Source organism: Camelina sativa, chromosome 18 (assembly GCF_030686135.1).
Source record: "Camelina sativa cultivar CO46 ecotype springtype chromosome 18, ASM3068613v1".
In the NCBI taxonomy this organism is placed as follows: domain Eukaryota; kingdom Viridiplantae; phylum Streptophyta; class Magnoliopsida; order Brassicales; family Brassicaceae; genus Camelina; species Camelina sativa.
The window spans coordinates 13,593,550-13,619,248 of NC_141897.1; the positions used below are offsets into that span (position 1 = coordinate 13,593,550).

General features: G+C 34.7%; 1 non-coding gene and 2 pseudogenes across 2 annotated transcripts; 2 read left to right on the plus strand and 1 right to left on the minus strand.

Annotated features, from left to right (window-relative positions):
• Positions 1–8,436: 8,436 nt before the first annotated feature.
• On the plus strand, positions 8,437–13,326 carry LOC104775555 (short-chain dehydrogenase TIC 32 B, chloroplastic-like; annotated as a pseudogene). The gene is made up of 8 exons (XR_015589190.1): positions 8,437–8,668; positions 9,779–10,012; positions 10,145–10,224; positions 10,306–10,460; positions 12,265–12,343; positions 12,441–12,528; positions 12,636–12,682; positions 12,947–13,326. The product of XR_015589190.1 is annotated as a short-chain dehydrogenase TIC 32 B, chloroplastic-like (transcript).
• Positions 10,713–11,583, plus strand: LOC147922882 (uncharacterized; annotated as a pseudogene).
• Positions 13,327–24,568: 11,242 nt separating the features above from the next.
• On the minus strand, positions 24,569–24,675 carry LOC147922883 (small nucleolar RNA R71). Its single transcript, XR_015589942.1, has one exon. It is a non-coding gene; the product is annotated as a small nucleolar RNA R71 (small nucleolar RNA).
• Positions 24,676–25,699: the final 1,024 nt, after the last annotated feature.

Sequence of the window (25,699 nt, forward strand, 5' to 3'; positions counted from 1 at the left end):
AACTGAAATTAGCCACAAACTGGTAGCCGAAAAGACTAAGTACCTTTGTGGCCAATCGGAGACTAAATAATCATATATGTTCATCTTGTGGTAAGTACGTGGTTAACTTTTGAAATATTCAACTTGGCCACAAAAATATTTATGACTATCCTTCGCAATGTTGAATGATTTTATCAAATTAATAAAAAAAATAAAAAAAAAATAATGATTATTTAGTGAAAAGGAAGATGAATAAAAAAAATTACTAATGAAAAAAAAAACTTTTATTATAACTAACAACATCATCATCAAATTCCTCATCCTCATCATTTTTATCTTCACAATATTATATTGTAATACACCAAAATTTAGATAAAATAATAGGTGTATGTAGAGAGGCTTATTAGCTTTAAAATAACTGATTTTATTAAATTAATATTTCATCAAATTATATTTATTTTTTCATATCATGAGAAAAATCCTATAGTTAAATGTGTTTTAAGATCGATCAGTTTAAGTATGAACGACTTGTTGGCAACAAATAATTTACAGTATTATGCTAAGTGCGGACCAAACAACAAAAGAAACATTGTGGTGATATGCATGCTCTTTTTTTTTTTTTTTTTTTTGTGTGTGGGAAAAGTGGTGATATGCATGCTTAGTCATCAACTTTGCCGAGTTTCTAGGATTAATAGCACAGCGTGATGTAGCGCATCTCGACTCTTTCATATCTTTTATTTATTTTGTGGGCTGCGCTCGCTGTCAAATAAAGGTGGATCTCACGGCATGGGAACCCTCTAGTTAAGAGCGGCATGAAAGGCCACATACAACGGGAGTGTGATGTTAACTCACATTATCGGGGTATAACGATTTTAGTTCACACCAATGACATTGTGTTTTCTGTGAGTTGTACGTAGGTGATTACTGATTGTAATACTCATATTATTGAAAGGCAGGTGATTTATGTAGAGAAAATTATGTTAAGATAACTAATATGATTACCCATAAGATAACTCCGTATATTTAAGTCATTTTCTTGTTGATACGATATCATAATAGGTTACCGTACGTGTAAGCTATAACAAAAGTAAAGGATGCGCCAAGTTATTTTTTATTAAGTGCGACATGGTCACAGACAATGACTTGCGGTAATTTCCACCGTAAACAAGCTGGTCATATAGATCAGATCAATTCGGTGGGTCTAATTAAGTATACTTTTATAAATAATACAGAGTTAAGGGTAGGTTAATGATGATATAAATATATAATGTTTATTATGATATGCGACACAAGGTGATGGACTTTTTTTTATAGACTGATTGAATTATAAGTATCAATATATGTTAAAACACACAAAAAGTAATCCAACATAAGAAGAAGCAAAGCATTAGTGTTTATCATCTCTCCATGTGCTCTCGCATATATAATCTGATTTTAACAGATTGGTTTGAGACTACAAATCATATTATTTTCTTCGCAGGCCGTGTAGAAGGTGAACAACTTGGTCTTCTTCCCATGTGTACATATAGATTAGCTAAGTCCGCAACCTGCTTTAGGAACACATCCAAATTTTCATCTAAGCTTTTGTGGTCCTCTATTTTGAAGTTCTTGTTAGATAGGGACACAGTCTTGTTTTCTTTCGTATGCATGCAAGTGCAATTGGTTCAAAACCCTGCTAAGTACTTGATCCTCAAGACTCATGCCAACATATTTTTTTTTTGTAAAAGCATGCTCAACATATTTGAAGGGTGTAGTCTAAAGATCAGAAGGTTAATGTGGAATTAACCAAGTGTTCGAAACATTCCGAAAGAAACAAAGGGTTTCTGGAAGCTGGTTCAGCTTGAGAACCATTGGTTTAATTGAGTCCGGTTTAGGCTCAATCATTCACTGGTACGTTGACACGTTCCGATCTCTCACTGGTCACACGCTTGCACGTGTGAAGGTTTGTTAGACGACTTATGAGTGTCTAAGCTCTTCTTCTTTTTTGTGTCGATTCAGTTGTAGAGAGAAGTGACAAGTTGTAGAAAGAGAGAGATCTGAGCGATTGTAACAAACGTGTGTAAGCTCAAGTTTAGGGCATTCTCAATGGAGGTTGCTCTCGAGGTTGCTAATGTAAATATGTTTATTAAAAAATAATAAAAAGAAAAGAAAGAAGAGAAAAAAAGGAGTACCGTTTTTTGTTAGAGAACTTTGAAAAACGTTTCTCAACAGGTGTTATTTATTTAGTGGCACAGATATTAAAAAATAAATAAATAATAAAAAAAGTGTAATAAAAATATATATTTTTAGGTTTTTGAGAAATGTTTACCATTCCTCTATTGTAGATGGTCTTAGAGCTGAAGTATAGTGAATTCCGGTGTATTATCGTCGGGCGAGACGTAGAGCTTCACATCGAACCCTGAACTCGTTAAATCTGTTTGTGTTGTTTCGTTTCCATTCTCTTCTTTCTTGTTTCTGATTTTCTTCTAGTTGATTAGAGTTCGTTGTTATATTAGGGTTCACGATATTTTTAAACCTCTTGTCCTAGTATCTCTAGTTGACACAAAATATTGTGTTTTGAAAAAAATAAAAAAAAATAAAAAATAAATAAATCTTTTCCAGCAAAATTTATTACTTCATATATGCATGAGTTGATTCCACTCTTTAATTGACGTCCTTGTGTTTCCTCTAAATATATTCCAGCTTAACCAATCTCTTTCAGAACACGATGCTACAAGAATGAACACAAACGACTTGTAACGCCCTGACCGCCACCTCTTAGTTGGCCCCATGTCTAATCCTAGTCCATGGGCTCACCTTTCTTAATTGACCTCACGTCCTCTCACTAGATCTGTGAGCCCATCCATATCCGACAGTCGGTTTTCTACGTCCGGGAGGTTTTAAATACTTGTTACTGTCCCTACAAATCACCACATGATCTTTCCCTGTGTTTTGTCCTCACTCGCACAGTTCCGACAGTCACTTCACGGAAGGTCACCCATCCTGAGACTACTCCAGCTCAAGCACGCTTAACACTGGAGTTCTCTCAAGACCCTTGACTGAAAAGATAAGTGCACTTTGGTAACATAGGTGGCCAAATCAATTCTTTCAAACCTCTCCGCAAGTCCCTGAAACCGGAGTGTCACAATTAACCCCCACTAACAGATCGCAGGACGTTGCGCACCAAGACCGTCACCCCCGACGGTGTGAGCCCACTCGACTCCACACTTGTCTAGGTCCGGCTCTGATACCACTTGTAACGCCCCGACCGCCACCTCTTAGTGGGCCCCATGTCTAATCCCAGTTCATGGGCCCACCTTCCTTAATGGGCCTCATGTCCTCTCACTAGGCCCGTGAGCTCATCTATATCTAACGGTCGGTTTGCTACGTTCGAGAGGCTTTAAAGACTTGTTACCATCCCTACAAATCATAACATGATATTTCCATGTGTTTTGTTCTCACTCGCACAGTTCTGACAATCACTTCCCGGAAGGTCACCCATCCTGGGACTACTCCAGCATAAGAACGCTTAACTATGAAGTTTTTTCAAAACTCTTGACCGAAAAGATAAGTGTATTTTGATAACATAAGTGACCAAATTAATTCTTTTAAACCTCTCTGCAAGTCCCTGTCACCGGGGTGTCACACGACTCCTCTCAACGGAAACAGTCGCAGTCTCGCGCACAGCCACAAAACAAAAGATCCTTCATAGTAAACTCAACTAAAATATTTTACCCATTTATATGTAGTTGTTCTTAATTACCTTTTTCTTTTATACTTTGGACGCTAGAACTTTGGTAAGAATTGACATGGGCCAGCTTTAACAATATCTGAAGCCCATTCTTTTAGAGCTCAATTAACTGCAAAACAATTCTTCTAAACCGAGATTGAATATGGATAAAAATTCTAAGAACCACAGTTTTCACACCGGTGCTAAAATTTAAGTTTTGATCTCAGTTAAATTATTTTAATGTTGGTGAACTCTAGATATAAATCATTTATAATGTGAAAACAAAACTACAAAGAGAAGTTCTAACCATATAGGTCATACAAAGGTAGAAAACATATTGGAAAGAAATATGAGAGAGGATGAGATTGTAAAAGTGGGGGAAACACGAGAGGAGAAAATGTTTAGTAGAAGTAAGAAACATTGTGATGAAAGTGTGCAAACAAGATGGGGAACAAAGAATTAATGGGACCCTTTTTTACATCTTTTGCCGAGATTAAAGCATTTTGATCGTTGATGAGTCAACTTCACTGTCTCCTTTCTTTCTTTTTATTCATCAAGTAATTTTGAAATTCCAAACTCGTAATTTACACGAAAAGTAACATTTCCGCAAAACATCTCGCAAATAATCACGTCAGTAATTTACATATCACTTTCGTGATTAGCTTGTTACCAATGTCCCACAAGTTAATTAGGAATAATTAAGATATGTCTAAGACTCTAACTAGTTTAAGACTCTAACTAGTTTACACACAATGAATGATCGTGTCTAATAGTAATGTACGTTTTTGTTTTAATTTTTATTTTGAGTTCTTGATACTACATTTTTTTTCCTTAAAGACAGCCAACTTGTTTTGGTTTTTAATATCTAGGAATACTAATATTGGTATGTGTAGTTAGTTACTTACTACTCCGTTCGGATATTTACAAGTAATAGCGTTGAAAATTGGCCGTGCGGAAGACAAAAAAAATAAACTTTAATTATGGCAAAAAAGGTTCTCAAATGGGTGGTTCGATTAAAAGAAAAAAAGAAGCCAAACGTTGAGGTTGATTCAATGGTGCAAAGATGAGTGGTTCTGTTTGTTAAAATGGAAGAACGCACGAGTCTCATCATGCTTTTTTCCTTCGTCTTCTTTCGTTTTGTCTTCTTATTGAGACATTCCTCCAATATCTTCAAGATCGCTATGAGTAACATATATGTTCCCCTTTTTCCTCGATTTCACGTGTGGATTACTTCACATTTTCTCCACTACCTTTGTAAGCTGGCTCGTTGATACTAGCTAATTTCTCAAAATTCTCGTTATTTTATCTCATTTAAACGTTTTGAAGTTAGTTCTCAATCAAAAAAGCATACACACATATGGATTTATCATGATGTGATATAGTGATCCCATTAGCCTCAGAGATCCAAAGTCACCGAAAGTTGTTTCTTTTTCTTAATTGGTAAATTGAAGAGATGTTTGTGCAATGGTGGTAACTGGTAAGAAATGTGACCCACATGTTTTAAATTATTAAGTTAGTTGTGTATATTCGCACTGTTTGGATGATTTAAATTCAAAATTGTAATGGAAGACTGTAAATATAAATTTTAGAATATATGCATTAGAGGAGATGACCATATATAGTCACTTATTTAGAAAACGATGGATGACAAGATTGTAAATAAGTTGGATTATTTAGTTCTTATGTTTTTTTCTTTTTCGTTTTCTTTTTCTTTTTTATTAAAAAGTTAGAACTATTACGATTTTCTCACGAATCATATGCTTTTCTTTTCCAACAAACAAGTCTCTTCGAATGGTCATTTAGCAAACTAATCAAAATTTTATTTTAGTATTACATATCATCTCTATATTTTCAGAAAATGTTTCATTGACCATTCCATGTTGCCAGAGGAAAGAGGGTAAATAAGATCTTACCACTTTTATGTTGGTCGCTCCGTAGCACGCGTGGTAGGGCCTTTGATAACCTGGCATACAACGGTATATCATTACCAGAAGGGAATGCTTGTAGCTTCTAAAGTAGTCCAGAACTTGATCGACCAGACCAATTCTTCCACCCAAACCTATGATATTGCGCCATTTACTTATGCTTGTTTTAATGTAGCAAATTAAGTAACTAACACCAAAAGAGAGATTATGAGAGATAATAATAATATTAAAAAGGTCAAAAATTTTACATCATTTTCTATATATCTAATTATTTATTAGATCATAACTTACCATAATTTTTTTGTAGAAAATACAAATATACAACACTCTTTAAACTTCTACTTCGACAATCATATGGTGGATTGGATAATCACTCCCTTCACTCTTTTAGAATCCGCGGAACACTCTTACAGCAACCACCGAAATTCAGCTTTGTCCACAATTGATCGATTGATGTTATGATATTTAGGGGAAGTTTGGATCGGTTTCTAGCTTGTAGATGCTTAAAACCTATGAGAGATCTTCACCTTGAAGATGGGAGGCTTGTTACTCATTACGTACTGAGCTGATAGGGATAGTATTAGGCGAATTCTAAAGCTGGCTCATACTCGTATAGATTCGCTGTCGTTTGTTGATTAAACTTTGTCTTTTCCTCGAAGAACACTTAAATGACTGAAAACCTATACATAGAACGTCCTAAGACACCTAAATACGCAAATACACATAATGATGCAACAAGGAAACAAAGCCGAAGTAAGACGAGACTCTAAAATCAAGACTTGTAAGAACTGAAGTATAGTTTAACTATAACTAAACAAAATACTCTTGACGTACGCACCATGTAGGATTACAAAAATCAAATCCAAATTAAACTGAAGTTCTAATGATTTGTGACATATTCCAAAAGATTTGAGACTTTAGAAATTTGACAATCTATATTTAAAGTGTAGATACTAAATGTTTAAATTTATTTTTTGCTTTTGTAGGTAAATTAAGACCTTAAGTTAATTAGCAAGTGAAGAACTAATATATTGTGTCTAGTACATTTATCTTACTGATTTGTGTATAATCAAATCATCGATGTATCAAATTTATTTTCATGTAACTTATATTATATATCATAATCTAGATAAGGATCATGATGAGTATTTAAATTAAAGAATACGAGTTGATCCGTTCATTATTAATGGAATATTATTACCAGTATAATTACTGGTGACAAAAAACTATCATATGGCATAAATATCTCTATGTGTATTATTTATTTTTGAACGAAGAGACAAAGTAAAAAAAAAAAAAATGAACGAGACAACTGACAAGTAATAATGAAGAGAAAAGACAAAATTGGCGGGTGATCGTTGTCAAAGAATGCATGCGTGTGGAGGAAGCTGGTCCAATGTTCCCCACCGGAAAAGTAATTCTCTCCGTCTATAAGACTATAACCACTATCTTGTATTTACACTCATCTTCCATTTTCCTTTACTTTCATAATATATCTTAAACCAAAAAGCAATCAAATTAGCAACCCCAGACTTTACGAAAAAAATCATTCTTCCACAACTATTAATCAACAAACTTAATTCACAGATGAACTTAAGTATGTATCCTAGTCACTTGTTTATTGCATGATTGATATTGGTATTTTTTAGGAAAAAACTTGATTACATGCTTACTCAGATTGAAAAGAAAACAGTATCCCAAAAGCTTTAAGTGACTAGAAATAGAAATGACACCAGATGGTTAATCATAAGTGGAATATAACAGGTAGGGCTACGCGTAAATCTCTCTAGGATTTGGAATCCACTATCTATTATATTTTACACTAAAATTACCAAACAAATTAAAACCTAAGCCTTAGAAAAAACACTCACCAACAAACCAATTTCATTCATTTGAAAATGACCTTTTTCTATCTGCTTGGATGCCTCAAAAAAAAAAAAGCAACATAAAAAAACTCTGCATCACAGTGAGTAAACATTATATCATGTAAGATTCAATTCCCATATTTATTTCAACTTTATTTCACTATTTCAATATTTTAAATATTATTCTAATATATATCATGCTAAATTGATATTTAGTAAGTAAATTTTTTGTTGATAATACAAAACGACACATTTTGTAAAACAAAACTATGATCTTAAAATAATATTTTTTGTGAAATGGAGAGAGTATCAGGTAAAAAGTTTAATACTCCCTCTGTTATATTATAATTCAAGGTTTTCAGACATATTAAAAGAATAATTAAATTATATGTTTTACTCTTCATCAATATATTATACAAAAAATTTCATTGGTTAATGCATTAAAATAATAGATTAAAAAAATTCAAAATTTTACCAAATAGTTACATTAAAATTACTAAATGACATCGACTATATATTTTGAAATTAATTTAAGTGTAAAATAACATTTAATATAAAATAGAGAGAGTATTCTGTATATGTAATACTAATTAAATACGTTAATAAAATTAAAATTTACATACTGTTGACTTTAATTAACAAGTTAACGAATTTCAAAAGTAATGTGTCAAAAGAAAATCAAGATTTTAAAATTCAAAAACATCCACGAGACAAAGCTTTTTCATATAAACAATATATATTTTTTAAATATCTAATTCTTTTGTTTTTATCAGTAGATGCAAATTCTGTGAAAGTAAAAGGTTGGTGATCAAAAGTAAAAGAAACTTGGGCGAGTACTCGTGTGAGGTGTTACTATCGAGCAATCAAGTAATTACTTATTTTAATTCCAATTTTTTTTTTTTTCTTTTTGAAAAATGACAACAAACAAATAAAAGTATATGTGTATATATACATACGTGTGTGCATGGACCTCCTCTATATGAGTGATCAAAATTGTGTTGGAGTGATCAGCCACAAATTCTTCTCATTCGATTCTCTCTCTTTCTTTCCTCACTCTCAAATGAAGGGAACTCTAAAATACTTAGCAGGAATCGCAGGACCAAATGGGTTTGGCTCAAGATCTACAGCTGAACATGTTACACAACATAGCGCCTTGTTTCCTCGTTCACATCTCACTGCCATAATCACGGGTTTGTCTCCCCTTCATCACTTAAAATATCATTTACTATTTCAGTCTTTATAATAGTTTTTATAGAGTAGATATTCGTGTGTCTTTCCAATCTTATGTCCGCATTCGTGTCCATCTCCTAACTACACAAGGAAGGTTTCAAATTAAAGGTCCTAAATAAAATAAAAGAATAGATTCAAATATGGTAAAACCCAATAGTTGCGAACTTACGAGACCAAAGTACATCGTTGATAATTCCAAAAAGCTTTATTTTTACACAAGGAAGAAAAAGTACGATAATAAACTCCTCAAACCTAATGTTTTGAATCTTTATTTATATCAACAGCTTCTGATACTCACCTACTAGAGAGCATATATCTTATGTATAATAGTTCACTTATTGTCATTACTAGTCATTATTACTATTTTCATAACAAACAAAGTATAATTTTCCAAATAAGAAACTTGTTATAAATTGTGTCTTATACCACAACTTGTAAAATAAATTTTCCTGGGAAAGACACGATCATATTAAATTATTATGATATGAGATATGTGTTTTGTGTATGCCGGCGACAATATATGATTTTTGTCTCCATTGAATTGAAACATTAGGTATGGTTGGTTACAGCATATTGCCTTTATACAATTAATTGATTAACCTTTTGACTTTAACCTTTGAAACATGTCTCATCGTTGCAAAACATTACTTTATGTAATTTTCTTTAGCGATCAGCCTGCCCAAAACGTACTTTATGCCATCTTTATGTCCCCTAATTTGTCGGTTGAAACTTTATACAATGAGGGTCAATGAATAAGTTTTAAAGTAGTCTCTCTTTACTCTTTCTTTTTTTGTTGGAAAGAAAAACAAAAAGGCTAGTATTAGAGACATGAAAGGTAGATAAACTAATTATGCTATACATACCAAATTACAATCTGAATTTGATGAGTATTATTTTTACTTGTGATAAGTTGCATATGTTAGAATGATATATGTGACAATTCAGGACCGTCCATTTAGAAACTAATTGATAAGATGTGAAATTGTTCATGTACTTCATTTTTTTTTTTTTTGAACAAACGTTCATGTACTTCATATATACTAAAGTTTCATCATAATGATATGCAACAGGAGGAACGTCTGGGATCGGTGCGGAAACCGCGAGAGTATTAGCAAAAAGAGGGGTGAGAGTAGTGATGGCAGTAAGAGATATGAAGAAAGCAGAAATGGTGAAGGAGAGAATAGTGAGAGAGAATCCAGAAGCTGACATTAGATTATTTGTGATTGATCTCAGCTCTCTCTCTCTTCCGTTGCCAGATTCTGCTCACAGTTTCTTTCCCAAGATCTTCCCCTCAACATTCTCATGTACGTAAAAAGATTCACTCTACTCGCTACTGCATGCACCCATGCACGTACCAATATATATTTATATACACAACACAATGATATATTAATATTTCCAATCTTCATCTAAAACTTTAAAATGAAATTTTGCAGAAACAACGCAGGAGTTTTCTCTCCAAATCTTGAATTTTCCGAAGAAAAGATTGAGCTAACGTTTGCTACAAACTTTTTAGGTAATCTTGTGAATCATGTGACACATGAATATATTTACGTGGAGTGAGAAAAATTTAATGATGGTTAGTATAACTTTTCAGGACATTACTTATTAACTGAGATGCTGATAAAGAAAAATGATAGATACGGCAGAGAAGAGTGGAATTGAAGGACGAATCATTAACCTTTCCTCTGTGATTCACAATTGGGTCAAGCCTGATTGTTTCTCCTTCCCTAAATTACTCCATCCTATAAGGTAATTTACATTCATATTCCCTATTTTTACGATAAAACTAAACTATCTAAAAAATATGTTTATGATTAGATATATGTTGTGGAATGTGGTTAAATAGTTTTTGTTGAGTAATCGTAGGTATAACGGAGTTTTCTCTCTCAAAGTAATTTCCTGCGACAACCCTAATCCGCCGCATCTTGTCTCTCCGGTGTTCGGTTACGACCGACACCGTGAGAGGGCTCTAGGATACTTGTTCCGAATCCACCCCTGCACTTGAAGACGCCGGTGAATTGTTTCGGCTCTGTTTCTCGTGGCGAGTGTTGAAGGTCCGCCGTGCGCGACGGCCGTTTTCGGTGGCTAAAATCTCATGTCTTTGCCTCCATTGCTTGTAGACGGCGGTGGATGAAGGTGGAGGCTCCGATTTCCGGTCCTTGCGTCTCGCATCTCAATCGGCAGAGCAAGCTGTGTTTGTAGATCTGTTTTCAGGTCGCCTTCTTCCTGGTGTTTCTGGCGGTCGAGTGTGCTATCCTTGGCTATGTCGTGGTGTAGCGTGTACTCTTTGCTCGGAATCATTTTTTCCAAGATCTATCTTGGTCTAACCGCTGCGTTTTGGCTCGTGTCTGCCGGAGGTAAGGGTTTCTATGTGTCGGTTTGTTTGCTTTGAGGACAGCTTACTGCCACACGCTTGAAGCTTCTGTCCACTCCGTTCGTGTCGAATTCGTGTGTTGGAGTTTGATTCGGGAGGCTTTCTTTGGCTCTGTGGTTGATTCGATGCCTTGGTTGGTGTTGTTCGTCGACTCTTTTGAGCTTCTGATGCCTCGGCCTCTCATTTCTGGTCCTCCTTCACATAGGTTTTCAGAGCATGGCTACTATTTGGTTGCTTTTACCTCATCTTTTTCGTGAGTCTTGACTTAGGAGAATGATGTCTCTGTTGGCATCTTCTGCTTGAGGACAGTAGCAGGATTATTAGGAGCTTGCTTTCTCCTTGCTGGTTAAGCTTCCTCATCGAATCAGTTGGTCTTTTGCTCCTTTGTGTAGCTGCCGTGGTGTTTGATAAGTAGAGGAATTAGTTATCGGTGATAGCTTGCTTTTCTCTCCTTTTGAGAACTCCGTAGGTATACCAATTTATTTGGTTTGGTTCAAGGCATGTTTATGTTGTGGCTTCCTATTGTTATTGCCTTTGTTTGAAGATTGCTTTGCTTTGCGTACTCGCCTCTTCTTGCGACTTGTTTGTGTTATAGAGAAGCTAGTAGGGCCATCGGCTTCTGGTGTAGTATTGAATGGTATTATTTTGCTCTGAGCTGCTGACTTCGAGGATGAACTTGGTTAGAGGGAGCTTGCACCTTTTGCTTTTTTGGTGTGTGAGGTTCCGTTCTGAGAAAGCTCATGGATTGAAACGAAAAATCAATCTCACATAACGCAGGGGGAGTTTGTGATCGATGATTTGGAGTTTTACCGTTGACGGCTTGGTCTCGGGCCTCCTGCGAAAGGTTTCTATAGCTAGTTATTAGTCATATCGAGGTGTCTTACAATCTGCATCAGCCCTTCTCCTTTTGCAACTCATTCGGGAAGGACAATATAAACATCATCGCTTCATCTTGTTCCCAAAGCTTCTTGGCTTGGTTGAGTAGATGGACCGAAAACTTGGTTTAATTACCGTATTATGCTTTCATGTTTTTAAACTTTTTTTGCCATGAAACCATATGTATAGGTTTCAATTCTTTGGATTGTAACCTAAACTTTTTTCATTTTCAATGAAATATTTACAATTTAGCAAAAAAAAAAAAAAAAAAAAAAAAAAAAAAAAAAAAAAAAAAAATCGTAGGTATAACGGGACAAGGGCTTATGCTCAGTCAAAGATGGCCACAATTTTACATGCCAAAGCGTTGAGCAAGCAATTAAAGGTACATTTGAAAATACTAATATTACATCACTCTTATTTTTTTAACCTTTTCACTGTAATAATAACTAGAAATTTTTACAACTAAAACGTGGTTACAGGACAGGAATGCAAACGTGACGATAAATGCAGTCCATCCAGGGATCGTTAAAACCGGAATTATCAGAGCACACAAGGGTCTTTTGACAGGTTAATAGAACTTTTAACTATGCATATATATAGAAGTGCAAAAGGAATCTCATATGTAAAACTTTTATTAAAAAATCTAAACAATATGATGTGGTGTGTGCATGCAGATTCTCTGTTTTTGATAGCTTCGAAGCTGCTAAAATCTATAAGCCAGGTAGGTGTTAACATATATGCTTTTCTTTTTGTCTAAATAGTACAGTTATAGCCCAACAAGCTAACTCTCTTTTTCTGACACAAGATTCCTTTTTTAATATAATTTTTGTCTTTTGTATACCAATAAAAGTTTTGTCATCATCAATATTCATGCATACACTCATATTTGTATTATTGACAATAGTACATATACATATATACATGGCACTAACTGAAATAAAATACACCTTTGAATAAATATACTACTAACTCTTGAATTTTTTAGGGCGCAGCGACAACATGTTATGTGGCATTGAGCAACGAAGCCAAAGGGTCAAGTGGAAAGTATTTTGCAGACTGCAATGAGACTAATTGCTCGGATTTGGCGAATGATGAGTCTGTGGCTTTCAAGCTCTGCACCCAAAGCCGTGCTTTAATCCATGTTTACTTGCATGAATCTCAAATACATTCATTTCCTAATTTATGTCCCCTGTAAATCGTCTTAATAACTCCTAGTTTTTTTTTTTTTTTTTTTTTTTTTTTTTTTGTGTGCTAAAGACCATTTATTATTGTATTTTTGTAAAGCAGCCTTTTATTAACAAGACCGATCTCGTTTTGTGTTCGAGAAACATATATATACGTAAATAAACTATGATTTCTATTAAGTCTAATCTTGGCCAATTAATACAGCTTATATGTCGTTTCTTTACCCGTGGATCGTTAGAGCATTTGCAGTGAGGAGAGATTCTCACCGTCTCCCAAATATATTATTTTAATATCAATTATTTAGTTTAGTTATTTATTTAAAATTAAAAAGAAAAATAAAAGTTTAAACCAATCATATATTGTCATATGTACAATTAATTTTTTATGGAATTCTTAAAAGTTCTCATTTGAGAATAGATTCTTAGTTATTATTTCTACTTTTTAATCTTTTTATCTTTTTTTTATTGGTGATGACTTTTTTGAGAACCAACTACTGCACATGCCCTTAGATATACCGTTTGCCGGTATCCATCACCACCGAATCTACTTAAACGAATTTTCCATGCCATTTAACTACTTAACGCTACCAATGGTCATTTCGTCTATAATTAATCGTATACTAGTTTTAAGAGTTTTTATTATTATATATAATAAATGATAAAATATCTAATTTTTATGTTTATATAGAAGTTTTACCAAGACATTTACCAAAATGTTTGACGGCTCAATTGGTTGAAGATATGTTGAGAATTGCTGATGTGATGGGTTTGATTCCCTAATTTATGGCAGCCAACTTTTTTTAACTCAATTTTTACAGATTTCATCATATTTTCTTTTGGATACGACATAGAAATAGTAAATCTCTACTTAACATCATATTTAAGTGAAAAATCAAAGTTTTTTTTTTTATTTTTTAGCTGATTTTTTTTTCCGATTTGGGTATAATCGCGGCGGCTCCTTACTGCCTAGCGATTACACGGCATGGAATCAGTCAAATCGGCCGATTTTTTGATCAGGGTCTTGGCTATTTCATATATACGACCATACATATCCAATCATTAATAATTCCCCTTTCCTTTTAAAATGTATTTTTCTTTTCCTTGTTTATACTATATAAAATTAAGCTAAAGCCACATTGATGTATACACCCTTACATATATAGATCTCACATAAAAGCTTACATCCATGTGGATATTACATTATATCATTGATATATAATACATACATACATACATATTATAGTTGTTATGAAATATTTTGAAAAGATTAGGTTAAGAAATTGTATAGAAAAGAAGAAGTAGATTACGTTTTTGTATGCGTTTTAAATATTTTGTATATGAAAGATATTTCTTTTAGATAAATAAATACACTTAAATTATTATCCCAAATTGAAATAATATTGAAGCTGAGATGAAACTCAAGTTGACTTGATAGTAAAATACAGTACCATTTATGAGTCAAAAGTGTAATGTGATTGATTTAGATTTTAGAGATGAATAAAGAGACAAAAACTCAATAAATGGTAGGAATATGAGTAGCTAGTCTATGTGTGTGGGATGTTTGAGAAATATATTTATGATACTTTTGTTTACATTATCGACATGTACATAGTAACATACAATCAAATTAGATTTACGAGAATACTATAAATTGTAACGCCCGCAAACTAGAAATATTGTTTGGGGTGGGTGTCGAGTGACACTAAAGGGTGTCAAGCGATACTAAAGGGTGTTGGTCGACAACAACAATTTTAGTGTGGCAATTTATGTTTTAAATCGCTGGTTTAGTTTGATTTGGGTTAGGGAAACCCTGAGACTCGAGTATATAAGGGATTCTCGATGTCCTTGTTAGGGGGTTGGCTGTCTTGTCGTTCGAAGGAAGATAGAATTGAGGAGAGATGTGCTTTGGCCTCTTTGGGAGAAAGAGAGAAGGGGATTATTTGACGATGGACAGAAAAAGGAAGGAGGTATTTGTGTGAAGGAGAAGAGGGGATCGAGCAGTGGGCTTGAGGGAAGCTTCTCCTCCGTCGTGCATCAAGGATGCTGGAGGAAGAGACCTTATGTTTGGAGAATAAGAGGAGGAGAATGGAGATCCATCTTCTTATGTGTCAGGGGAAGAATGAGATCTTGGCTGGTGGATTGGGAAAGACAAGGAGGCTCTTTCATATGGCTGTTATCGAAGCAAGTCGTGTTGTTTGATGTTTAATCGATTAGGGAATTGATAGTTGTTAAGGATTAGGGTTTTGTCGCGAAAGGGAGGATATGTTTGTAATTTCTGGGTTGGTGTCGTTCGACACCAACACTTACGTACAGACAGCGCGGACTGGTCCAGGATGGCTACTTCGGAGCAACGTTTGGGGATGAAACGGAGTACGATTTGGCTAAAATTTAGTGGGGAGCTTCGTGGTGCTACAGGCTCCATATCCAACGGTGGATTTGTGGAATGAACGGTTAGTTTGTGTTTTAAAACGGAAGTTAATATGGATGTTTTCCATGGTTGTGTTGTGGCAATGTTGGGGTGTCGAGCGAAACAAAAGTGGTGTCGATCAGCACCAGCATGTTCTTGTGGGTTTGGGTAATAGAAAAACGACTGGAATGAGGACTTGTGTAGGAAGGATCGACGGAGGTGATTCCATAGGTGTTGGTATCGACTGACACCAGAAGAGTCTCGATCGACACCATGTGTGTTGGTTCGTAAGTGGTGTGATGAGTGACGATCGACACCAGATGGAGGTGCAGATCGACACTTGAGGAGTTGATAGTGAATTGGAGTATTCGTGGGGAAGTGTTGTCTGTGGCTAGACGGAATCCAATATTCTAGCCCTCCTCTCTTGTTACTCGGTCGCTAGGGATGGTTGGTTGTGCAACTCAGTAACTAGATGAGGTGGGGTTTGGTGTATTTGTAAGAGTTTTTGTAAGGTACAATTTCTACGCTGGTTGTTTCGTCGGAATTATGGGGTCCGATAAAATCGTTTCCCGTAGATCCTATGTGAGGATTGGAAATCCGGGTGCGGTCGTCACACGTATATATGGACGAAAAAACATTAATATTTCTTCTTTTAAAAGTGGGAAAATAAGTTGACTTTTACTAACATATTAAATCTTTAACAACAATTCATTATGATGTGGAAAACGCATATGAATGGTTGTAGTCAAAATCTAAAGATGTTTTTTCTTTTGTTAATTAGTGAGTTGAGAACACTTATGTTTATTTAAGTTGTTCGAATAATAAGAAAAACTGTATTTTTTTCGATTTTTGTTTTTGTATTGTACACTATATACGACAATGTGTTAAAACAAAATTGGCAAGTGATTAATATGCTTGAAATTTTATGTTTTAGTAATAAAATATAGAAGCTTTTAGACTATTAAATTAGTACTACTTTGATTAAGAACCAATTTTCATAACATAAAAGAAGACAATGAAGATAGTTATTGTAGGAGGGTTATTTATAGCCCTGGGAGTTCGGTTTATTCGGTTGGTTCGATTCGGTTATTTTGATTTTTTGGTTTTTTCAATTATTAAAATGTATACCGAATTGAACCGAAATTAAAAACGGTTCGGATCAGTTCGATTCTCGGGTTATTAGGTTTTTGGGTATAAAAACCGAAAAACCCGATTTTCATTGTTAAGTCAAAAATAAATGGGCAAACTAAAATCAAAACCCGTTACTTAATATAGAAAATAAATATCTGTAATAAAACAAAAATAAAATAAAAGCCCGGTCCACATCAATGCACTCCTTATGTTGCCCTAGCCGCTAGCCGCAAGCTGCAAGCCACAAGATATATAGTTTGTTCTGTGAACGGCGATCGGAGAAGAAGGAAAATAATTGGAGAAGGACATATGAGAAGAAAAGAAGAAGATCAGAGAAGAAGAATAATAAGGAGAGGAAGTAGAAGATGGAGAAGATTGGAGAAGAGAAAAGAGTATGAATAATAAAAATAATAAGAGAATAAAAGAAGAATAATAAGGAGCAGAAGACTATGCCCTCGTCACCGTTGAGCCGGAGCCATTGTTCGTGAGAAGTGAAGAGTTGTTCGTGAAACTCTTTTCTTGTATAATAAAGAGTTCTCAGAGAATCTCACCAGAATTGTTGTCTTCTCTCTATCGAATATATGTCTCGTTCGTGAAAAAACAAAAAAAAAAAAGACGCAGAAGTGAAGTCACTAGTCAATCATCAATGTATTAAGGTTTAGACTTTAGATTTAGTTTGGTTAACCGTTCGGTTCGACTGAACCGAACCGAAATAACCGAGAATCGATTTTAATTTTAGAAACTGCCGATCGGTTCTGTCCTAATAACCGAACCCAAACCGAACACTCAAAATTTCGGTTCGGCTCGGTTCGGTTTTTTATCTCAGGGCTAGTTATTTAGCACCAGCCAATTAATTCGGAGTAAACTAACACATACCGGATTAGATTGGGTGGATGAGAAGCTCGGCCCATTGAGCCTTTAGGTTAAGGGGATCTTGGAGTAAGTGTTCTCGAATAATTGACCAAACTGGGCCGTCAACTTGAAAAGTAAGGGAAGATATGAGCTAAATACACATAAGATATTCGCTAGTTAAAGAGAGATGAAATGTTTCTTAACGGAATAAGGAAACTCTACATATCGGAAGTTAGATTTCCCGTGTATAAATAGAAGAAAGAGACTCTTAGAAGATAACTCTTTTTTTTGGCACTCAATAACTCTAGATTCGGCAACTACTAAAAAATCCTAACTTCTTCTTTACGAAAATTAGCAATTCTTGTATACAAACTGTTAGATCTAATCCTTGAATCAATAAAGATCTTATTTAACTTATTGAGCTTGTGTTAACCGTTCGGTTTACAGTCCGTGCGGATTACCCTTGCAAAATTACAATGTGATATGTCTTATGATGTTTTAATCTTAAGTTCAAGTTCGTTATGATCCAGTTTAGCTACTACTGTTTCATTGTTTGATGTAAATTTAAACATGATATAATATTAATATCTTTATTTGAATTGATTTCACATAATTGTGTTTACTTTTTTGTTATGTAGTTATGCTTTGGTCTTGTTGTTAAAAAGAAATTTCAAAACATTTGTACGATATATCGTATATCTGTTATTGCGTTTGGTGCGTCTTAATTTAAAAACATGGATATACATATTAAGCTTGTAATTGTATTCATCCGTCCCTATTTTAAAGTCAAAATTTTAATGTTTTATAATTTTGAATAAATAGAAAATATAAATAAAATTATCAAATAAGATTTAGAGAAATACTGGTGAATAGCACTAATCTAATAAGTTTTTATTCCAAAATTAGCACTCATTCTCAAATATTCTGAGTTTAGCACAAATTAATATGAATAAATAATTTTAACTTTATGAAAAATAGAGAATATATCTTCATCTCTCTAGTTGTCGCCAAAGATCACCTTTTCCACTGTTCCTTGTCGTCGGATTCCCCATTTATACAATCTCCATGGATCTAAAATCTTGATGGCTGCTTATGCCATTTACTTTCTGAATCTCTCTGGCGATGTACTCATTAATAACACATACCGAGATAACGTCGGGTGAGAAAAGCTTCTCTTTTTCATCACTTTCGATCTGTTAAATTTCTGAATTCGTTTCATTTCCAGCTGAGTGTGTGTGTGTTTGTGTGGGTTAGGGTTCTTTTTTTTGTGGATTCGTGGTGGGTGAGGAAGGTTCAGTGTTTTGCATGGGTAATGAATTATCGGGAGATGATTGTGACAGTACTTTTAAGTTCGAGGATGATGACGAGACTATTGATATTGTAACGATTTATCGGATTCCAGATGAGAAACATGATTTTGTTGAGGTAGCTTTGAGAATTTCCAAATTTACATAATTTGTTTGCAATTGTTTGAATGAGCGTGGCTTTGATTAGCGGCGTTCTAGATTAGAATTTGGAATCGAGGATGTGTATGTGTATAAAACATTGATTTTAATCCTCCTGCTTAAGATATATAGATTTGTTTATTGTATGTGTGATTCAGAAATCTGTTGCTATACTCACGACTAACGACACTTAAGTTTTGGATTGTTTTGTTAATTTATTATTATTGAACCTTGAGAGTTACTACTTTTAGGTGGCTAGCGAAGATAATTCATGACTGATATATCATGGTTTTTAGGTGTTTTTAGCCATAATATAAGTCTTATTTATAAAGTCTTTTTGTTATTTTTAGAGTCTTTTGAGTATTTATAGGATTTAGCATGGATGGGAGCATAATGAAGCTAAATAGGAGGATTTTGAGCACATTCAAGCATTGAGGCTGAGCTATGAAGTTGGGAGACAAGTTCAGAGACTTGCATCGGTCGATGCAAGTGATGGTGTCGATCGATGCATCATCCAGCAGAAGAATTGGAAGTTTTCCCACAAGTTTTGAAGATTTACAAAGCTGCCCCAAAGTCTTCAATATTTGCATCATTAGTCCCTGAATGTTTTTAGGAATATAAATAGGATTTTTATGGTCATTGTTTAGACCTAAGCTTTATTTTTCCTGTAACCTTTTGAGAGAAAAATCCCTGAGAGATTTTAGAGAGTTTTTGGAGAGAAGAATCAAGACTCCTTCCAAAGAGATTCAGAACTCCTTTTCTACTTCTTTTAATCTCTTAATGCAATTTATCCAGAATATGATTTGTGTTTAATTGATTATGTCTGAGTAGATCTGCTTGTTAGGTTTAGGGTTTCTCATTTGGGATTTCATGGATTGTTAGATTGATTAATTGTTTCAGTCAAAACCAAAAAGTTTGAGTCAAATTTTTCAAAATTTTCTTTTTGTCTTTGGGAATTATGATCTTGATTAATGATTTCTCTTATTTGGCTAACACTCTAATGATTATTTGTTAATGCTTGATCTCAGAACTGAAGCTTAGAAAGACTATGAACCTTATCAACAATCCCGAAAGCCCTTATTCAATGGATATTTGATTGATCTAAAGTTGTCTCAACTTTTATCAGGATTTTAACCTGACTTAATCTCTTACTTTGGGGTTGGAAATCAGTGGACTAAACTTCTTCTTCGGGCCATACAAGACTGTGCAATTTTTCAAAGTATGTCTCCCCTCTCTTTTCCCTTCAGTACTTTAAAAAGAAAGATAGAATAAAAGATGAGATGATTTTGATCAGTTTAAAGAGGTAGGTAAATTACATGTGACCTCATTATTCTACTCTTGAGTCAAATGATCACACAAAGCTTGGAAGCGAGGGGTAGGTAAATTACCGATGACTCCGATATTCGCTTACACCTTTGCTTAAAAAAAAAGAAATTTTTTTTTTTGGGAGAAATCAACTCCTTTGAAGTGAGAAAAGGGAGAGGAAAGGAGATGTATGAAGAATGTCTTGGCTTGAAGAGAGTCCATATGCCACTGATCGATACACCAAAGTAAGAACTCACCTGTACTTGCTTTAATTTATGTAATGAGACGACAATGGAGATTTCAGAGATTCTAAAGGATTATGGGATTTGAGTAAGGAATGTTGATGCTTATCATGGTTAAGTATGAGAAGTAAGTTCTTGAGTCAAGTAAATGAAGAGTGCGAATAAGAATCATCATGCAGTTGAGTGAGTTCCCAGTTTTCAAACCTCTTTCACAGGTCTAAGCTTATGTTTTGCTTGAGGGCAAGCAAATGCTAAGTCTAGGGGAGTTGATATATCATGGTTTTTGTGGTTTTTAACCATGATATAAGGAGTCTTTTAGAGTCTTTTGATTTGTTTTCTAGGTTGTTTTTGTGTCATTACAGGTTTTCTAGGATTTTGGCACAGATAGAGCGAAATGGAGCAATTTGGACATTTTGGAGCATTTAATCCGGAGGAAACGAACTTGGAATCGATGAAGAGTGTTTGTGTCGATCGACACCACCTTGTTGTCGGTCGACACCTTGTTTTGTCTGCGAGAAAAGCCAAGTTTTGGAAGTTTTACAAATTCAGCCAAAGTTTTCCATATTTGCAACATAAGGACGTGTTTTAGGACATATTTATAGTGTTTTTGGGTTTTGTAAACCCTTAAGTTATTTTCTAACAAGTTTTACTTTCTGCAACCCTGTGAGATTTTGAGAGCTTTAGGGATAGGAGATCTGAACTGCTTTGAGAGAAGAATTCATAAACTCCCTCTTTTTCTCTTTTAATTTCAATTGCTTATTTTTCAGAATTATGTTTTGTTCTTCATTGAATATGTCTGAGTAGTTTGCTTTTTAGGTTCAGGGTTTTTTACAGGGATTTTATGATTTACTAGATCTGTTTATTTAGGATTCATTATCTTTCTAGATCTTCATCATAGGTTGTTCTTCATATTAATTCTTGATTGATCACCTAGAATTAATACCTTAGGAAAATAAATTGATATGAGAATATAATTGATTTTCCTGATTAAAACTTTTGATGAGCAAAATTACTTTTTGCAAAGAGATTTGATTTAGTAATTTTGTGAACTTATTTAAACCTGTTTTTAAAGCTGATTTTTAACTTAGAATTTTGCAAAGAGATTTGGATTTTCTGGTTTTAAATTTAGATAATATTTGCAGTGAGAACTGATTTATTTTACAGAAGAGTTTAGAGTTCTAGATCTGATTTTTAATTGCTTAAATCCTAATTAATTTATTGATTTGATATTCCATAATTTCTTGAAAAATTCCCTAGACCTAGCTTTTTAATCCCTTGAATTTATAACAGTTTTATTTTAATATTTTGCATTGCTTTTCTTATTTAAATCAACTTGTTTAGCGTAATCATAAAACTCTATAATTTATTGTGTAGTCTAGAGTCCTTGTGGAATTCGACCCCTAAGTATTACAGTGACCTCTTAATTTGAGAGAGTAGCTCTAGGGTTTAATTTCACACAAAGCTTGGAAGCGAGGGGTAAGTAAATTACCGATGACCCCATTATTCGCCTCAACTTTGAGAAAAAAAGAAGAAGATAAAAAAATAATAATAATAATAAAATAAAGCAAATCTCTAAGGAAGATTAAATAGAATAAGTCTGGGGGAGAGAAAGAGTACCACATGTGTTAAAGATATTGGCTTGCTTGTTATGGTATTGTACGGGAATGAGTCTAGAAGGTTTTTGACATTGATCAAATTGATGAGACCCACCGATGAAGGCTTAATGGAGGAAGTAGTGGAATTTGGTTTGAATTTGGGATGCTATGAATGTCAACGGAGAAGTACATGGTGGTTCGATTTGGATTTATCTGCTAAGCATATGGATTATGGTTTGGATGATCATGGCATTACTTTAAAAAGAAAATGAGTTCCTGCGTTTTCAAAGCTCTTTCACAGGTCTAAGTTTATGTTTTGCTTGAGGGCAAGCAAAGGCTAAGTCTGAGGGAGTTGATATATCATGGTTTTTAAGTGTTTTTAGCCACGATATAAGTCTTATTTATAGAGTCTTTTTGGTATTTTTAGAGTCTTTTGAGTCTTTATAGGATTTAGCATGGATGAGAGCATAATGAAGCTAAATAGGAGGATTTTGAGCACATTCAAGCATTGAGGCTGAGCTATGAAGTTGGGAGACAAGTTCAGAGACTTGCATCGGTCGATGCAAGTGATGGTGTCGATCGATACATCATCCAGCAGAAGAATTGGAAGTTTTCCCACAAGTTTTGAAGATTTACAAGCTGCCCCAAAGTCTTCCATATTTGCATTATTAGTCCGTGAACGTTTTTAGGAATATATATATATGATTTTTATGGTTATTGTTTAGACATAAGCTTTATTTTTCCTGCAACCTTTTGAGAGAAAAAATTCCTGAGAGATTTTAGAGAGTTTTTGGAGAGAAGAATCAAGACTCCTTCCAAAGAAGATTCATAACTCTTTTTCTACTTCTTTTAATCTCTTAATGCAATTTATTCAGAATATGATTTGTGTTTCATTGATTATGTCTGAGTAGATCTGCTTGTTAGGTTTAGGGTTTCTCATTTGGGATTTCATGGATTGTTAGATTGATTAATTGTTTGGATTCATTTTCTTTCTTGTTCTTCACCATAGGTTGTTCTTCATATTAATCCTTGATTGGCCATCTAGAATTAATAACTTAGGATTATTGATTGATATGAGAATATAATTGATTTTCCTAACAAAAACCTTTGGTGAGAAAAATACCTATTTACAAAGAGATTTGATTTAGGGATTTTGTGAACTTATCTAAACTTGATTTTATTGCTGGTTTTTAACTTAAATTTTGCAAGAGATTTGGATTTTCGGGTTTTAAAACTTAGATAATATTTGCAGTGAGAACTGATTTATTTTACAATTATGTTTAGAGTTCAAGAACGGTGCTTAATTATTGAATCCTGCTTGTTTAATTAATTGATCTGATTTTCCATGATTTCCTGAGAATTTCCCTAGGCCTAGCGTTTAATCTTTCTGAATTTACAACTCTTTTATTTTCTGTTTTTGTATTGCTATTTAAATTACAATTTTGGTTTAGCATAATAAAAAGATTATTAAATCTATTGTGTGATCTAGAGTCCTTGTGGATACGATCCCTAAGTACTACAATTGATCTCTTAATTTGAGAGAGTAGCTCAGGGTTAAATTTGAGCATATCAAATTTTGGCGCCGTTGCCAGGGACTCTTTGATCTACCATTAGATTTAAGTTTTTAATTTCGTCTAAACTTTTTATTTATTTATTACTTACACGTTTTTGTTTTTCTTCTCTTTGTTGTTTCAGGTGTATGCCTCCTAGACCTCACACAAGGAGCGACAAGGCTGATCCTACTGTGAATCTTTCAAACCAAGAGTTGGGAAAACTTGAGCGTGAGAACAGAAAAGCAGCCAAATCCTTGAAGATTATTAACACAATCATTCTGGATCGTGATGAGGATGGTGCTTTGAGAGATCAAGAGGGCCACTTGCACAATGAGCAGAGCCAAAAGCTTGATGTAGAGGGCAATGTGATTGCTGAACCAGTTGTCAATGAACAAGCTGTTGTCAACCAGCAAGCTGTTGCCGATGAGGAGGTTAACCTTGGTATCGATCGACACCACCTTGGTATCGATCGACACCCGCCTCCAGCAGACGTACGTGGAGCTGCCAACCACGCTAACAACCCGGTTCGAAGACAGGAGCAAAACCGGGATCTGATCAGGACTATTGCAGACTTCAACAGTGCTGATTTGATGTATGAAAACCACTCTGCAATTGAGCTGAAGCCTGCATACTTCTAGCTAGTTGGACAAAGACCCTTCTCTAACCTGCCAAATGAGAAGGCTCTGGACCATATTGAGCACTTTGAAGACTTGGTGACTAGTATCAAAGCCAATAGAGTGACTGAAGACTACATCTACTGCAAGCTTTTCCCATATTCACTTGCAGGAGAAGCATCCCAATGGTTGAAACAGTTGCCAGCTGGATCTTTGACATCTTGGCAACAAATCAAAGTGGTTTTTCTCAACTACTTCTATGATGATGCAATGTCAGATGAGCTAAGAGTCAAGCTGTCCTCCTTCAAACAGAGACCAGATGAGGCTTTCAAGGCAGCTTGGGTGAGATTCAAGGCCTATCAGAGGGACTGTCCACACCATGGTTTTTCAAGGGTGCAGCTGTTGAGCATCTTTTTCACAGGAATTGACTAGGAATATCAGCTAGCTTTGGATGCTGCAAGCCATGGAAACTTCAAGACAAGATTTCCAGAAGATGTTGAAGCTTTGATTGAGAATTTGGCTTCCAGCAATAGCACTAAGAGAGCAGATACTGAAAGGAAGAGATTGCATGGAGGATTTGATTCAAACTAGCTAGCTTCTGTTAATGCTAAGCTTGATTTAGTTCATAATCTCCTGGTCGGTAAGAAATCAGTTCACTTTGCTGCTGAAGTTGAATCATTTGAGCCACAACCTGAGTCTGGGAATGAAGAAGCAGATGTCAACTTTGTATATGGGAATCAGGGTCAGAGATTCGGTAATCAGCAAAGCAACAAACCTTACAGTGGGAACTTTTCAGGGTACACTCCTAACCCAAATTACCAGAAGCAGCAACAAAACAATGGCTATACAAGAACCTATGGGAACTCATCTTATCAGTCTCCTCCTCCTAAGACTTCTTCTGAGAGTAGAATAGAGGTCATGCTTGATCAGCTTCTTCAGGGACAAGAGAATATGACAGTGACATTCAATGGAAAAATCGACAATGTCTACACTGAGCTGAATGGGAAGATAGATGCATTAAACAATCATGTCAAGAAGCTAGAGAATCAAGTTATTCAAACAGCTGGATCCGTCAAGAGGGAAGAGGGATTTCTTCCTCGAAGAACTGAATCAAACCCCAAGCATGCTTGCAATGCCATATCAGTGAGAGATGACGATGCTGGTACAATTGTTTCTGCAGAACAGGGAGAAAAATCGACCAAATTCTCGGATTCAGATGATGGTGTCGATTGACACCACCTGGGTGTCGGTCGACACCCTTCTCAGACAGAGTCGGAAAACACAAAATCTCAGGTTCCAGCAGTTGTTGAGTGTGTATACCAACCGAAGATTCATTTTCCTAAGCCAAGAAGATCCAAGCAGGAGATTGAAGATGCTAGATTCAAGGCTATGATGGATAAGGTGATGTTA